Genomic DNA, 18,087 nt, shown 5'->3' with positions numbered 1-18,087 from the left:
ATACCACAATCCCCAACATTATTTCATAACAACTCTGGCAAAGACTCTCACAATTCTTATAGAATTGTTGCCTTCAGACAATAAGATTTCTGTTTCTGTCATTGTCTTGTTTCTAAAGGAGACCTATGTGGAATTATACCCACGCTTCCATTGTGCACAGTAACTAGGCAGGATCCCTGTCCAGTGCAGAGGAAAACTTGAGGGCAGGCGGTGGAATTACGCTATTTTAAACTAACCCTAGCTCTGTCCCATGATGTCTAGTCAACAGATATGCATCGTTGCTAATTGGCTGTCCGGTCTCGTCTGTCCACGGTTGAAAGATAAAAGTGTGAAACAAACTCCTCTAGGTTTTAGGGCCAGAATAGACTAAAGTTCAATTCATTTTCATGTGGATTTCAACCCCCGCCCAGTGTTTTCAGAACCTAAATACTGAGCAGATTTCCCCAGTACCCTCTTAAGAAACTTCTGTAGGAAGTTTTTTCCCCCTCAAATGAACTCACAGCCCCCCTCCCCACCACCAAAAAAATATATATATAAAAAAAGCACCCTGGAAATCACAGATCAAGATTTTCTCTTTTGTGTTCCACAGTATGCCAGCAGTTAATGACATTACAGTGGCTTAGGTGAGAGGGTACCAGCATATGCAGTACTCAATACAGAAACAAAGAGAATGGAGACGGAGGGAGAAGAGCCTTTTTTTCAGTGAACATCAACAGAAATCGAAGTGAAATGAAATAAAAATGTGCTGAGAACTTCTAATATTTGCGACTATTGCAGAACCCAAGTGCTCCTCTGCTGAAGCCAGGACTTTTGCTTTTCCAGATTTTCTATTAACTGTACCTGCCAATGATTACTCACCGAGAAAGTTTTTGTATATATACTGGAACTAAAGTGATTGTACAGTGCAATTACTGTCCTAGAGCGGTCTAGTAGAACGCAAGACACGAACAAGCAGCGCTGAGACTCACTCTACCTTCCCATGGCCCTTTCATCAGATACGTGCTGAAAGCACCTTCCTGTGCTGTCAGAGCACAATGATGCAGAGGGTGCTTAACACCCCGCACTTGTATTCCTGCGCTGCGTGCACGCAGTTCTTGTTTACTTTGAACAATGATTTCTAACTTAAAGGTTTAGAGCCAGCCCGTGCCACTTTCTGCTCCCAAGCTAGGACACCCAGTTCTCTGCAGCTGCCTCAACTAGCACAGGTATTATGCCATTTCAGAAGTCCTTTTTGTGCTACCCTTCCCACCTCCTCTCCTCCCAACATCTGCGGGCACACAGCTGTGAGTGACCCTCACTGAACATGCGCTAAGGCAGGAGAGGCAAAAGAGGTCTTTTTTAGCTGATGAATAACTGAGGGAACTGAGAGGGTGCTGAAGAGCTGGCGTTTTGCTCAGCCCGGGGAAGAGATGCTGCAGGAGGACACAGTGGCCACCTGCCTGTACCAACAGGGCAGTGATGAAGGAGTTGGAGCCACATGGTTGCATCGGTGTATGGCAGGTTGAGACACAATGGCTGAGAGCTGAAACAAGAGAGATTCAGGCTGGATATAAGAAGCAACTTTTTCCCCATGAGGACAAGCAAACAGTGGAGGAGGTCATCCAGAGAGGCTGTGAAGGCCTCATTGCCAGAGGTTTTCAAGAGTCACCTGGAAAAAGACTTGCGCAACCTGGTCTGGTCTCACAGGTAACCCTACTTGGAGCTGGAGGTTGGACTAGAGGCCTCTCGACATCCCTTCCAACCTAAATCCCTCTATGGTCCCTTAAAAAGAAGTGAGTAAATTCGACAGTTTGGTTTACGTTAGTTAACGCCTGTCTTTGGTGCATCAGAGCTGTGATCTCAGGCCAAAGCAGATATTTGCTTCTTCCAAGTACTGCTGTTCATGCGTGCTTTGTAACAGGGAGAACGCCGGCAGCTTTCAGAAGACCAGGTCATGCCATTTTGAAACATGGGAAGCTCAGGCTGCTGTGAGATGCACACTGACCTCTCTGTAGCTCAATGCAAGATCTTCTTGTATTTGGCAGGCAGTTATGTCAATTGTTGCTGACAAAACAGAACCTATACCAGCTACAGGCAAAAGCCTTAGAGGCTTAATTGTTTAATGGAGAGATTCTCAACAAACACCTTGTAACGCGATAAAAATGCATTTTTAAGACACCTTTACAATACCAATATTTAATAATGGCCTTCATACGAAAGGTGCTTGCAGATGCCTACGTACCGTTTCAATTAAGATATAAACAGACATAAAACTATTTAAGCAGAAAATACAATGTATTTTTGAACAGCTCATAATTTAAGATCATAAAACTGAGAGCGACTGTAGGACTTGCAGCCTGTCACTGGTTTGAATTCAAATAAATGCTAACAAAGTTGACTGTCTCAGTTCAGTAAGTCTCATGCTATTCCTCATCTACCTGATGGAAACCACCACTGCACTTCACATCATTGCCATGATTCTCCACAGAAAACCTAGAAACCAAAAAACCAGACACTCTAAAAGGCAAAATGGTTTCAGGACCAGATCAAGGCTGAAACAAAACCAAAATATTGTCAAGGGAGACTTGAATTCATTTTCTGTCCACTTTGTTTATTCCGTGAATGAACATACGTCTTTGTTTTCCAGAGAGATGGACACTGAACACAAACATGTTCTTTGGTAAGCCTCAGAATAAGTGAAGGGGCTTTCCACAACTCAGGCCAGAAAAATATTTTATACTTCAGACTTCGAAAGCACTCTTTAGGAACCATCTTCTTTTTAAGGCCTCAGATCAATGTCATTAGTGGTTAATAACAACTATTACCATTTGTGACTCTTCATTCTTATGTGTGTAGATAGATATATATATATATATATAAAATGTATTTTAAAGAGGAAGAGGGGGAAGCGATCCTATACAAGCACATAACATAATCACCAGTTATCCTCAGGGGATATATTAGTCATTTCTCAAAAGCCAAACAAAAAACCCCAGTACCATTACATCCATCGCATTAAGGATGGTTGTGGGTGGGTATGCTGCCTACCGACACCCAGTGGGTGGTCAAAAGCCCTTGCCATCCCACCTTCCCTCCGGCAGCGGAGGGGCTCTGGGCGTGCAGCTGGCTTTCGCCTCTCCGTTTGGAGGTGGTGGGTGCTGGAGGCTGGTGGGGGGATGCCTGTCTGGTACCCGCAGGCTGACTGCTGGGCTCCGAGCCGGCTCCGTAAAACTCAATCAGATAAAACCCAAGCTTTTCAAATATGCGCCTGGGGATCATACAGAGCAGCACAACTATGTAACCGAGTTAGGTATAACACGTAAGGGAGCCTAATACCTTTGAGGATGAGAAAATTACTGCTCATTATGCTAAGTAATGCCTTATATCAGCATGTAAATAACTTTTCTTTGTAAGCAATCACCAAAGCATTCTCAACCGAAAATTAATATATCTGATTTGTTTATGTATTCATCTAATTTAGGGCAGAAAGATTTTAAACTGAAACTAGATATGAAAATGTTTCTGAGCTGCATGTTAGGATCTATATATATTCATACTTACACACACATACACAATCGCATTCTCTGTCTCTGTGATAGGCTGGATCAGATAATATGTTAAATATACAGTCCTATGCTGTACATTACAAGAAATTTCACTCATCTCCCTATTTCTGACAGCCATAGTTTTGGTGGGAAATTAGAAGTTAATTTTGTTTTTTGTCCTTTTGTCTTTTTCCTTATCAGTAGTACCTCCGAGGCATGCTAAAGTACGCTGAAAGTGACCTTCAGTTTACTCATATCATCCTGACACAAGTGATTTAGCCTCCATACTTGTAGGAGTAAACGTAAGAAACACCCACTGACTGATAAATATTTCATCAGAATTCAGCCACACATTCGCTCCCAGGCGTAGAGGGGAGGGTGTGTTAGATGATGACCTCATTTAATAAGGCATCATCATTTAAGTTCACCACCATTATAGGCACACTACTATTACCTTTTGCACTCTCAATCCGTATCTTCTTGTCTTCCTTTAAAGGTTGCTATATTTTGTGGCCTATTCCACACGCAGCTGCCACACGCTAACGTTGCAGTGCTGCGATTTCGAAGACGGACGCAGATCTTTAACCAAAGCTGATGAGGACGAGAATTTTCCCATTCCTCAAAACTGCTCCCACAGCAAGCAGACAATCAAATTTTGAGTGCTTAAATATATAGAAGTTAGACAAATGAGGTAGGAAAGAACACAACTCCACAAACACCACCCTGCAGAGGACATGCCGATGCACACCAAGCATCCAGCTCCGCTGGGGCTTGCATTTTCCAGGACAGTAGTTGTACCAATGGTCAAAAACTCTGGGCCAGTAAATCCAGTGGGACTGTGCAGTCACAAATATTCTCGCATGGAAGTCCTTTGCCAAACTGGAGTTTGGAAGGTAGTTGAAACAATTTTTATTATGTTAATTAGTTGTTGATTAGTTAGTTGCAGATGTCGAGGTCTATACAGTGAGGCAATGATGGTAGCTTTATAGATACAATGCAAATGTGAAAAGCAACAGAGATGAAAAAAATGATGGCGATAGGGGCTTTAGTCATTGACTAGGGGAAAAAAAAAATCTTAAAAAAGGAAAAAAACATCTGGTATGGAGAAATAAACTGAGTCAAATAGGCTCTTGAAGATATAGGATAACTGTTTCTGAAAGAGTTTAATACCCGGAGCATCAGAGAGTATATTCTGGGTTTTACAAAACAGAAGTCACGGTATTATAAAGAAAGGTGATTTCAGCAATAGCATATCACCCAGACCCAGGCTGGAAAACCATGTTAAAAACCAAAAGACTATTGTAGCAGACACAGCAAAGGCCATGAGGGTACAGATACGGAAGGAAGAACAGATGCACTGGAGAGGCTTTATGAGTGCTTTAGTATAGCATGGAAAAAATAAAGTGTATATAAAAAATAATAAAAAAGACAACCTCAGAGCCACCACATCCAAGAGAAGCTTAAGACCGCTCTCAAATGGCAACCAAATGAAAATTCAGGTTTGACTGCAGATGACACCCCCACAAACTTTTATCTGGCAATGGCCGTTTGACGTAAGCGCACACCCGTAGGTGCACTCCTGGGCATAGTGCTGCTGCAGCGTTCATCTGGGTGGCACCAAAATGACCGGATTTTTCAAGGGACTTTATCGTGCCCACAAGAGAATAGGCAATAGCTTATTCTTCCATTCGGTTTGGTCATTTAGTAGGCTGCTTACAGCTGCCCCTGATGTTTCAGTGTTGTGCCATAATTCCATGCATTACCTCCCCCGATGACTCCACAGCAGATAAGGAACTAAACCAGCTGGAAGTGCCTGTTTGCTCCTAACTTACCAAGCGTGTCCCAGATGACTCTCTGGACATGGAGACCAAGCACGAAGCTCACAGGTTTGACCCACTGCCTGTTTAAGTCTAACTCCTCTTTGCTAAGAGTATCTCCCATCTTCTTGTGAACGCTTTGACCGAGGGTGCAGAGTTTATGTGCCTTTCAAAAATACCTTGTCTTGTAGCACCTTTCTATCACATACAATGAAAAAGAAAAATCCCCTAAGTTCATGTGAACCTCTCTTTCTGACTCACATCTACCCACTCGTAAGCCTTTGCATGCTGTTGTAAATCTTGACAAGCTATTTTCATTTTCACATCAGATCTGTGTTTTGACTCAATGCTAACAGAAGAAAAGGTCACAGAAACATGACCTGGCTACTTAATCCTTTTAAAGGAGATTTCTCGTTTAATTTTAGAGGAAAAAAAAATATTAGGGTGAGACATTGACCATTAAAAAAAAAAATTAAGAAAACATCCTCCAAACAGCAGGTAGCTATTGGTGACCAGTTACAACAAAACCGATGTAAGAAGAATCAGATGACTTTGATTTAAACTTAGTTTAGCACCTTTTGAATAAAGATCTACCATACAAGGACGGACTCTTCAATGCAAAATGCAATGACAATTTTATCATTCAACAATATTACATCTGGTTTTTTTCCCTTATTATCAAGGAAAAAAGACAAGTTTGTGAAACATGTATTTTGAAGAGGTTATACCTACAAGAGCCATCTCATCTAGCATGGTGAGAACGGATTCAAGACCTGGCCATGTGCACATGACAATTAGGAACACGAGGCAACTTCATGAACTTAAAGATCCCACTTCAATGAGATTGCACAACTGCTTAAAACATTCGCAGGACCCAAGGCTAAATCAGCTGATCCCCAGAAAACCTGAACTCTTTAGTCACAAAGCCTGTTGTTACTATTTTGACATCGATATTTAGAAAGAAAGAAAAAATCCTGAAAAAAAAACCCAAAAAAACAATAGGCATGTAGATGCCAATTCAGACAACGCAAGCATGTACTTCAATCCTGCTGCAAGTGTTTCAGGCCCAACAACGTATGAGAAAGTCAGGATGACTTCAGACTATGAAGGTGCTTTCCCAAATCAGGGCACAGAACGTGCAGGCAAAAAACCATCTTGCGTTTCGATACGCAGCCGCTCCCTCCTTCCGTGTGCACTCCCCATTGACTCAGAAAGGTCTTCTACAGTAACAGGACCTTTCAGGGAAAGAATGAAGTCGGAGTTTGGGGAATTTTTTTTTGTTTGTTTTTAAAACCAAAAGCTAGTCTACACTTGTGTACTTGAAGCGCAACCCATTTTCTATTAATCCAGTCAGGGATCAAAAATGTAGCCTGTAACTAAGCTGTGTAATTTAACTTGTAGCTTTAGTTTGGAATATTATATTCCTATAACAAATAATTGTTTGCAGAAACTGTTCAGCAAATCATGCTATGTAGCACATAAATCAAACAGAAGTGGAAGCAAAACTAATGAAAGACTAATAGCCAGCAAATTAGTCACCGAGCTCTACCCAGTGCCTTCTCTCCAACACAACAAGGTCTTACATCTGAATAATGGTGATACTCTTCCCCCCCGCCCCGCTCTTTGGGTTTTTTCCTTAAGGGAGGGGTTTGCTTGATATATCATCATTTCACTAATAAAAACATCTTCAATTGCATTTTATACACACTGCATGCATACATGTATATAAAATATAAGCACAGACAAACATACACTCTGCAATTCCACCTCCATGTTGAAGACATCATCTACAAATCATCATTTTCTGAACAGTTTAATTTCTAAATGTTTTCTTTTCCCTTTCTATGACACCTGCCACTCTCCTGCAGGGTTTATGCTCTGTAAAGGGCCAAAACAACAGCAGAAGCTATAGGTTGGAATATTTTGTCAGATATATAACAGTCAAATCCAAGTGAATCATATTTAAAAAAATAATCATATTGACTCCCTTAGGAATTACTTTTTTAAAAAATTAGATTCAAATGTGAAAGAGCATATTAAATTATATTTAAGAGCTCATCTAATACATTAAAAAAATCAGCTATCCTTATTGAAAAATTATATTTAACAGCTCATGTAATAGATTAAAAATTCCAACCATCCTTATTAATGCTTTTATTCCAGCTACACAGTTTTTCCTCTTCCTTCCATATTTCTTCCACTTGCTTTATCCATTTTGTGTCTGCTCCTTTTCCCCCTTGCTGACCTACCCTACATACCTCCGTACATTAAATATTTCCCTTCTTAAAAGCCTTCTCTTCTTGCTTCCCTCTTTCTTTCTTTTGAACTATTTTTGGCCCACTTTCCTAGGCTCCATCTTCTCTTGTCTCTCACAGGTTAAGGACTACGCTGCATGGGGTGGTTTTCAGGCTCCTGCTCCTCTACCGGCCATGAGGCACCACAGGGCAGGTGGCCTCTGCAGAATGCCCTGGCCATGGCACCAGGCTGGCTTTTCGGGTCAGGAGCACCACCTGTACACACCAGTTTCCTTCAGCACAGGGGCAGGGAAGGAGCCCTTCTACTTGACCCCAACAAGCAGAGGAGCACCACGAGGGATGATGTTGTCAGCTACCCCGGCCTTGCAGACACAAGAGTTGAGTCCCAGGGTCCAGTTGCAAGATTTATTCTTCTCATCCTTGCCCTGTCCTAGCTCTGGTTTAATTTCGTCTTCACAAACTTGTTCTGTACCTCATGGATTGTCTCACAAATAGGCTCAGGCCCTAATAGCAGCTTTAAGCTGCAAGCCCTCTGTTATTTTGTGACCCTGCAGGGACACAGGGAGCATCCTTCCTTGGCCCTTTGGCCAGGGACTTGTCTCTCTCATGGTCTGGCACATATCTCATACATGGGAACTTCAGCAACTTGTTAACGGGGCATGCTCGGAAAGGGGGGCTGGGTGGTCATATCAGCATCTGAACTCCGGGCCCACAAACACCGCTGGCATTAAGGCACCATCTCTGCTTTGCAAAGATACAGAGACACCAGAGCTGGCACTTGCCTACAGAGCTAAATCCTGGCATAGCCTTGATAGGTTGCAAAAGGTTGCCTGGAACCGGGCAGAGGAGGTAAACCTCTCTGCAGCAAGTTGACCGGAATTAAGGATCCTGTTTCTTATATCCAGCCCTCCCTGAAAAAGATCTGGTGCGCTTGTGAATGCAAGCACCAATGCTATTTGCCGCACAGGCTTTGTAGGCCACAGCCTGAAAAGTGGCAGTTTGCACAAGCGTAGGCATAAACACGTGTGCACCAAGCCAGAGGACTGTCCTCATGATCAGGCTCAGTGAAAGCCTTGCTAGTTTGTCTATTTATGGTATGTCCAAGTAACCCATCACCATGGCAGCTAAGCAGAGAGGAGAAAATGCTGCAGACCAGAGCAGACCAGACAGCAGCGCTTGTAAGACATAACCACAAGTCTATATGTCACATCCTCCCCTGGCTGCTGCCATGACCCATTTATGGTTTCTACCTGAAAGCTGTACAGTATGCAAAAGGTTTTTTTTAACAAACCCAAGCTACGCTCTTCAAAGATCTTACATGAGCAATAAGGGGAAACATGAACATAAAAGCTGGACGGAAAATGGCAAAAAAAAATATTTAAACTAAAATAGAAAAACAAGTCTCATTGAAATTAACATTGTAAAATGCACTGCAGTGAGCCAGTCCAAGAGGAATGCGCTCAGCTCACAGAGTGCCTTAAGCAACTTCAAAGGGGAAGAAATTATACATTTAAAGTATATACAGAAGCAGCTCAAGGTTTGTCATGAGCACAGAAGACTGACGAGTGGGAAACCACAGGCTGGATGGCAGGAGAGGTCAGTCTGTCCTGGGCAGGTGGAGGTCACCACTGAGTTTTGCCACCTGGGGCTGTGGCGCTCAGCCTTCTCCTTCCCTCCTGTGTCTTACTAAGCCTCGTATAATCCACCCCGACTCCCCACAGCAAATGTGCTTCCCTCACCCTGCTGTCTGCCAGCGCTGGGTTTTGAAAGCCTGCAGTACTGCAGGAGGTGGCTTTTTGGGGGTTCATTGCGTGGCTGCAGCAGCCTGCTGCCTCAAGCAGGGTGTGTCACTTTTAGTGTTTTAATTCAGTTTAACAAATCTCCCAACTGCCCACACTTACTGCATATTATATCACACTGTGAGGCCATCTCAGAATAAGAGAGCTGGGGTCTTTTTAGATGAAGTTTAACTGGAGGATGTATCCCAAAGGCTCAGCTGGTGTGCTCCAGCCGCTAGCAGGACTTCAGGCTGCTAGAGTTGGTCCAAGGCAAGGACCCTCGCAGCAGGACACCGGTTCCTTGGCACTACTTGTTTTCTACAGCTCCAATCCTATTGCACTGCACCGCTTGCCTGAGTCCAAAGTTTGGGGTCCCCAGCATATGTACCTTAAGCGAAATAATGTCACGGACATCACTTGTGCTTCATCCCTGAGGCAGTTAGAAGAGAACCCACTCTCTTCTCACATACAACAGTGCCACTACTAGGAGAATTTGGTCCAAAATCAAAACCAGAGGTCAGAAGGCAGGTGCATCTCACGAGAGAGAGAAATACCCTGGGAGCTTTCAGGCTCTCTCCAGTTTATTGACTTAAAGTTGCACTTCTTCCTCCTTTCATATGCATCGACAGTCCCACCAACAGAATATTAAACATGTTACTGTTATTTAATATTTTCTTCAGCCATTTCCCACAGAGAACACACGATCTGATCTCCAGACACTTGGGTAAAGTACAGAACTGTAGTGACCTATTTCTGTAAGAATCAACACCAGTGACCAGAGAGGACAATGCTAGCATTTGTGAACAAACAAGTCCGAAAATGCTCCAATATGCCTTCTCAGAGATCTCCTGGAAACAACCAAAGTTTAAAATTATAATAAGGTTTTCTTTTTCTGCAGGACTGACTTTCCCCCATGCAGCAGCTAAAGAGAGTGATCTCTGTTGGTCACACAGTCACATAAAATTTGAGAAAGACGCAGCACACGGAGCCTGAGGTGCCAAGGTCCTGGGCAGTTCCTATGGCCTGTAGTACTCCAGTTTCCTAAGCAGATCCGTCAGACCAGCCCTCTCTGCCTCAAGTAGCTATGGGGCTTTGATCACAAACAGGAGATATCCTAACCCCGATCAACCCCTCTTTCTGCCTCTCTTACTAGGAAAAGGGATTAACTGGTGGGATAATCAGACATTGTTTACTCTTCTGTAGCCCATGCAGAAAAAGATTAAGGCCAAGATTTCAGTAAGTGGGAACCTAAAGTTAGTAAACCCATACTGAAGCTCTTAAATAAATGTCCTGATTCTTTTTTTTTTTTTTTTTTAATCACTGACCTCCCCATTGCTACCAGAGGCTTGACTGTTGCTCTGTAAATGCATACCCTCTGATAATCCGACCTTTATGTCTTGAGCCAAGATTAAAAGTGTTATTGGAGTAAGAAAATTATCCTAAGGAAGAATTAAAAGTTTGGAAAGAGTTAAGAATAGACAAAGGCACTCCTATAATACCAACTATGACAAAACTCCAAGCAAAGCAAAAGAGCAAGGAGAAGGAATAGTGAAATATTAAATGCAGATGCTTCTTCTATTTGCAGTTTAATAATTCAAGACCTATATTTATTTATTCATACTAATTGACCGACAAAGTTATGCTGTGGAATAGCTGAAGAGAAACTAATTGCTGTCTCATTTTATTTTAATAGTATATTAAAACGCAGGCTAGACTTGGAGACCTCTTCTCGACTTGTGCTGATGTTATCTGCCCTGAGACACTGGCAACCATCCAGGGACTTGCCTACACTGATATTTAGGACTAACCTTAGGAGTCAGATTAGGTGATTGTGCCTCTGGCTATAATGGACCACAAATGTGAAGCTCATTTCTTTTTGAGATCAATCTTTCCTCCTTTCCATTTATTTTTTCCACTTAGGTTCTGTTATCATTTGCTCAGCCTGTGCAAAGGGGCCTTAAAGTGGATGTAAATGAATTTTGCAAAACCCACACAGGACCCTTTAATACCATTGGAGTAATTGGGGCTTAACTGCAGTGAATCCTGAAGCACACTATCTAAATACAGGCATTCCCAAGCATTTCTACAGTTTCATAATTAACACTCCCACAAGCGAAATGAGACAAAAAACGCGCAATATGTGTTCTGCTCTGACAAGTCCTCCATCAGTTCCTGGTCCTTCAGCGTTTTCCCTACACAGCTTCCATGCTCTCCCAATAACTAAACTGATGGCTGTCTCCGCGGCGCAGAGAGCCCTTTTTCCTCTCCCTCACGGTTCTGGAGTCTGGGACCCCCCAATGCACCCTGTTCCCTCTCTCCTCCTCCCTCCAGACCAATTCCCACATGCACATGGCCTCTTTCATTAGCCAGAAGGCTAACGATGGCGACCGCGGGCACAGCAGCTCTTCTGCTCCCACCTGGGGGGATGAGTTGCCCTCCCCATGGGCATCGCCCCCGCTGCCACAGCACGAGGGGGAGCAGGGCGGCACGGCAGAGGCACGGGCGCCACGCCACCGACCTCAGTAGAGTAGCAAACAAGCCAAACCAAAAATTTGTCAGTCTTCCAGCACCTTGTCTCATGGACATTTGTAGTTGCAGTATTATGGGTACACCATCCAAAGTGCTAGAGAGGATTCACCCTCCCTTACCCGAACAGCACGTACACGGCACCATCAGCAACACGTGATGGGATACGAGAGTCCCCACGTACTCGGAGCGCAGCGTATAGGCTTGGTTCATCCTATAGAGCTAAACAACCCACCGAACTGGAGCCCTGGCAATTTACATACCCTTTGCATAGACACAAATAAGCTCAGAAGGTGAAAGGCAACAGAAAAGCAGGTCCTTTGAGTGCAGATCCTTTCATCTTCCACTTTGCTAAGGACAGATGTAAAGGCAGCTTAGATCCAAGTTGTGCACATTCCTCCTTTGAAGCTCTACCTTTCTCCCAGCCCCAACTTTGCCATTTAGCACTCTCATTACCTCGTAAGGTCTGCTCCTCCCTTCAGCGCTGAGTCCCTCTGCGGAGCGGCAAGAAGTTTCCCTCCCTTCCCAGGAATCTTAATTAACTTTTTTTCCTGTGTGTTTCTTTCCCCCTCACCCCTTCAGACATACCAATATGTTCAGTTAGGTTTGTTTCAATGCTTTCAAAATTATCTTTAATTGCATTTTTATTTTGTATAGGTCACCAGCTGACCTTCATACAAAACATAGTGCATATCAGAATTTGAGCATCCATATCGTGTGTGCAGCGTAACATGCAGAGCTGTACCCTTACTGTGCTATTTTTGACGGAGGTGGTGCCTGCTGTTTTGAGCTACGTCGATTCTCTGCATACGAGAAACTAGCAACGACTTTCATCCCTCTATACGTACTTGCATGATGCCAAAACGTCTTCCTATCATCTTTCCAGCCCCGATACTTCACCAGCTGGGCCAAAAAGATTTCCCTGCTTCTTCATCGCGGTTTGATTTCCAAGGCCAACTGATTCACATCAATCAAAAAGATCATTTGTGTAGGACTGCATCTCATAATTTAAAGATACAGGGACCTCTTTTTGAGGTCCAAATCGGACTTGGGAGAGGATGGATGTACACAGGCTAAGCAAGGTCCTTGGCTCTGAATTGGAGCTTGCTCACTTGGTAGTGGCTGAGAGAGCAGGCAGAACAAGTGCCGAACAGCCTGTACTCCTTCACGTAAACTTGCTTTTACACATATCTTATCACTCTTTTATTTTTACATATGTCTTCCTGCTTTTCTCCTTTGACCTCAGGGAACCTTAACAACCTTCCTGGGCACTTGCTCTGACGGGAGAGGAGAGTTGCCACCTCTGCCTCCAAGGTCCCGTGATATCACCCTTTTGATACCAACAATGGGGTGGAGGGTCCAGAAACTCACCCAGGAGGCAAATAAATAACGTAAAATCCCTCCTACCTGCTAGATGTCTTAGCAACAGCTTTTCCCCAGGACTCCAAAAGACTGCTAAGTGAGGCGGGGGGAGGCTGTGGACCATCTCTGGGACCTCCCCCGGGGTTGTGCCCTGTCCTCCCACGCTGCAGCTGACCAACAAGGCCTCAACTCCCAAGTCCCCGTAAAATCAGCCAACAAAAAGAAGTAATTAGGGGTATATTCGCTCACGGAAAGCAGATTACAAATTACCCACTTGGAAACAAGATTATTTGTGACATAACAGATTGCCACCATTGTAATCCAGAGCCTGTAAACACTTGTTAGTTATCCACGGGCAAACATAAATCTGTGCCAGTGTAGCTGGTTTTAGGTAGAGGTGATCACAAATTATCAAATGCTAACAGCTGAACCCTTGTCTATGCCACTAATACTTTTTCCTGAATGCTTTCCCTGCTAACTTTAATCTGAATGTTGCCTGCATCTTCAATGGCCCTAGGACTAGGTCTTTAGGGAATTATTTTATAAACCAAAATTAGGTGCTATAATAGTAAGAGGAATTTTATGGGGAAAAAATAATTCTAAAATAATCTTAAGTAGCAGACCTGATTAACCTGGCCTTTGTTCCAAGAATCTGTTGACTATTGTTAAATGATTTTTAGAAAAAAAATAATAAAAGTCAGAAATCAACATTTTATGACACTGACATCAGGCACCTTCAAACAGCTCTTCTAGCACCTCGTTCCCAAATCGTGAAATTTCAAGGGCTGACTGATTCCAGGGTGGCATCTCAGGGTTGTGATAAATTGCAAAATCGGCCATCAAGAGCAAATCTCTACAGAGCACCTAACTTTCCAAATCATCATGTAAAGCCGAACGTGAAGCCAGAAGTCCCTGCAGGTGAAGTCTGTATGCAGCAATACTGTGCCACCGGGATCTAAGCAAGAGTTTCACTGTGGGGGTTTCGGATTGGCAGCTGTGCAAACATAGACGTTTTCCCTTAAAGAAGACTGGCGAGAGCCAAGGCAACGAAGGATTCTGCAAGGCAGTGTGACAAAAACATGAAGGAGATAATCATATTTGTTCAGTAAAATAGATATTACTGGTTTATGAAAATAATGAGGTATCAACCAAAAGCTGCTTAGCCAAGGCTTTGGTACTCGTTGTGAGAACAGCACAGCAGCAACGCCTTTGAAGGCATTTCCTAGCAATCACTCCATGCCCTCACCCACGAATTGCCCACCTCTTGAGAGCAGAAGATTCCAACAAGCTGATAAATTAAGAGCTGGTTCCTGCTCATTTTTAAGAATCACCTTGGGCTCACTGCTGTTAAGTCTGAGAAAGGTGGTGCTCGTTTACCTTTTCATTATTTAGGCTTCGTGGAAAATTTTCCAAGACACTCAAAGGATGTAGGAACATGAGAATTATGCTTTAAGTCATGATTTAATCACAGTGAACTTCTCACGTGGCATATGCATTTGCAGAAGTAATGGGCCATGAGAAAATGTCTCCTGTATAAGTCCCTAAAAGGCTGGATAAATTCCTTCAGTGTCAGAGGTTCTGACACAGAGTTATCTTCAAAAATGGTGTGAGCAGAGTGATGGGCAGAAGGGTCATAGACCAGTAAGTCCAAAACAAGAGTAAAGGTCATGTTCTGCGGTTAACAAGCACGAGCTAACAAGACAATACAATACACTTACCCTCTTAAAAGACATTTCTCATTTACTTGCTTGATACTACTGTTAATATGTTTGTAAACCTGAAGAAGCTGAAGTAACCCATTCTAAAGAGCATTTAAATCATTTCATCGCTTGCAAGATTTTTGGATAACGCGCATGTATATCAGTGAATTCTTTGGGTCTCGTATCAACATGGGTTCAAGAAGCGTTCAAAACTGATAAATGCGTATTTCTTGTTTTTCAGAGCATGCAAGCCAACTGATCCCACCTGCAAGCATCTCAGAAAGGAACACATTTTTTAGCTACCTGAAGGTTTTCCTAACCCCGAGCTCATTCTTTGTTGGCCACGTCCCTGGCGTAGCAGATGCCAGGACCCTCATGGTGCCGGTGCGGTGAGGGAGGGGTGCCGTAACACACGACCGCCCCTCGCTGCGGTGGTGGCCAGGTCTATGCGTCTGTGCAGCTGAACCAGGGCAGGACCTTTCTGCTGCTGTCCAAGGATTCCCCTCTGCTGGGAGGTTTCTCCCAGGGCCAGGTTGGCTGGCAGCAGCAGGAAGCAGTCCCAACGTGCTGTGAAACTAGGGCCGTAATATGTTAATGTGAAGACTTTTTCCAAGTAATCTTTACCATCTGTTGTCTCACACTGATGTTAGTATTAATAATTTATAGGCCTTCTCTTAAGGCTGAGGAGGAAGCAGAATGCTAAGCTCTAACACAGAGACGGTATCAACTTTTTTCTTTTTTTTTTTTTAATGAGATTGATGTTGCTCTATATGATAGCCTTGCACAGGGAATATATGGTGCTGTTCAGCTTTCCGTTGCTGCTGCTTTTGTAAGTCTTTTACTGAAAATAGCAGTGGCAAGGTATTTATTTCTGTCCAGTTCCTCTGCTGCTTCTTTCCTTCTAAAATAAGGCATGCAGCCTATCTGGTACATAAAGCAAAGTGCACGTAAAGGTCAGAGGCAAAGCATAAGGTAACAATATAAGTCATGTTATAGGATGCAGTTACTGCCAGGCAAGAACAGACAAGGCTCCTTCTTCTGCTATCCGAGGGACTGTCAGGCTGAAGAAGCATAGTTGTGCTACCAGTTTAAGCCGGCAGAATCTCCTTGCTATATTTAACCTTGATTTCCTCAGAGACCAAGTATGCAAATCACAAAACGCGATGCACGGCAAACATTGCTTTCATAAGGGAGAGCTAAGTTATAGTCCCAAACAATCAAATCAGCCTTTCCTACTCACAGGGCTTCACTTTAATCCCTTATTAACGGGATTAATAGCAGACTTACAGTTCATACCATCTTACTCCCCGTTTACACAGACCGATCTAGCCACTTTCACAGAGGGACAGGTGGATTAATAGTCTTGGTCAAAAACTATGGTGATAATGCAGAAAATCAGCCAAAGGGAGGGATTCCAGGGTGAAAACGGACAGCTGGAAGATTGCTATCAAAGCCATGCAGTGACTTCACCCGCAGACAGAAATGTGAAATGCGTGGGAGACCCTTCTGCTTCTAAATTGAAAAACAAAACAAAACCCCTGAAAGATAAACAAGTACAGTAAAGGAATAAGTCTCTCTATTAATAAATGCTTACCAGAGGATAAACAAGTAAAGGAATAAAGAACCTGTGAAGCTCAGAAATGTGGAGGCATTTGATGAAACACAACTCCGCTAAGAAACGCGGCGCTCTGACAGACTGTTATACAATCTTTGATTTCTTTTAATAACAGTTGAAGGTCAGATGCCACCGGCTCTTCCTGGAAATCCTAAAAAGACTGGGTGGCTCCCCAAGTTAGAAAGGAACTGCCACATCGTATATTGTGCAACATATAGCTATTGACGAAGGTGTATTATGTTACCTCCAACAGCTGACTCAGACCCAGTTGTTATAAAAGGCTTTCACACTCGGGCAAGCAGCACGTAGCCGGCATCCTGCAAACAGGCTTGGGGCCGCCGGACCCCGAGCGGCCTGGGGAAGGTCGGGGGGGTCAAGCTGATTACCTCCGCCAGCCCCCCCCCCCGCCTTATCCTCCTTCCCTTCCCCCCGCCACCTCCGCGCCGGGCTCAGCTGGGTTACCCGAGTTCACACCGCGCTATTGACATTCAGCTGCATTGCTTACTCATTACCGGATCAGCAGGGGACTGTCTGGGTCTAAAAAGTTAACCCTTGCCGTGCCCTGAATTATTTTTAGGGGGTTCTTTCAAGGCCTGGGGGCTCCGGGGTGGCCGCTTCACCTGTGGGCGTCCCCGGGCGGCGCCGGCGGCGGAGCGAGAGGGGCTGTGCCGCTGCCGGGACAGCCCCGCTCCCCGGACAGGGGGTGGCAGGGGCAGGAGGAGGGAAAGGGGCTGTGTGCCCCCGGTGAGAATTCGCTCTAAAAAGGCGGGAGAAACGACACCCGCAACCAGTTTTCGCAGGGCCGGTTAGTCACGCGTGTCTTACTCCTGTGTTAAAGGTGAACGGGGATACGAGAAGCGCCTTGTAAAGGGGAAGCAAAATTCCCCCCGTGACCCGACCCAGGTGTCACTCCGTTACCATGCCCCGTGCCCATGCCGTGTTTCACTCTCCGTTTTGCGAATGTTTGTGGAATTAATGTAAATCTTGTAGGGCCATTTTTTTTCTTTAATGGTTCGGACCTTGATTCTGTGAAAACCTCAGTATGTTTTTAGGACAACTTCCAGTGCTCGTGGCTTACCCTTTTAGGGCCCATAATCCAGATAAAGTATAAAAAGACTCCAAAAGCAGGGGGGGGTGGATTATTGTTAGTGCCTTGTGGGCCTGTTCCTGCTAATGACATACTAATTTATGCTACTGAAGTTAGAAGTCCTGTAATATATCATCACAGCCCACTAAATTATATTAAGTTTCTTTGTTTTATTTGGTTCTTAAACATAAAAATATTTATGCAGTCTGTAATAAGAAATGCTATTCTCCCTTTTCCATCGAGTCAAAGGCTCCTCTGTAAAGAGAAGCTGTATCATTCTGTCACAGAGAAGAACAGATGGTGAATAGCAGGTATGCGAAATGTTCATACTACTCTTCTTTATTTCACCTTTCACTGTAATTATATTGCATGCCAGGTTCCAAATGAAGCATTGAATTCAGACACCAGAATTTGGTGGAGATG

The 18,087-nt window shown here is 43.9% G+C and overlaps 1 protein-coding gene across 1 annotated transcript in view; it reads right to left on the bottom strand.

Annotated features, from left to right (window-relative positions):
• Positions 1 to 16,934, bottom strand: part of NRIP1 (nuclear receptor interacting protein 1) — a 174,667-nt gene extending 157,733 nt beyond the window's left edge. Inside the window, exon 1 of the mRNA XM_063347443.1 lies at positions 16,822 to 16,934. The gene's annotated coding sequence lies outside the window, so the exon portion shown is untranslated. The remainder of the gene's footprint in view (positions 1 to 16,821) is intronic.
• Between the last annotated feature and the right edge of the window lie 1,153 nt (positions 16,935 to 18,087).

Source organism: Chroicocephalus ridibundus, chromosome 1, assembly GCF_963924245.1.
Source record: "Chroicocephalus ridibundus chromosome 1, bChrRid1.1, whole genome shotgun sequence".
NCBI classification, from domain to species: domain Eukaryota; kingdom Metazoa; phylum Chordata; class Aves; order Charadriiformes; family Laridae; genus Chroicocephalus; species Chroicocephalus ridibundus.
The sequence above is the reverse complement of the archived record's forward strand: the minus strand, read 5'-3'. Positions and strand labels throughout refer to the sequence as shown.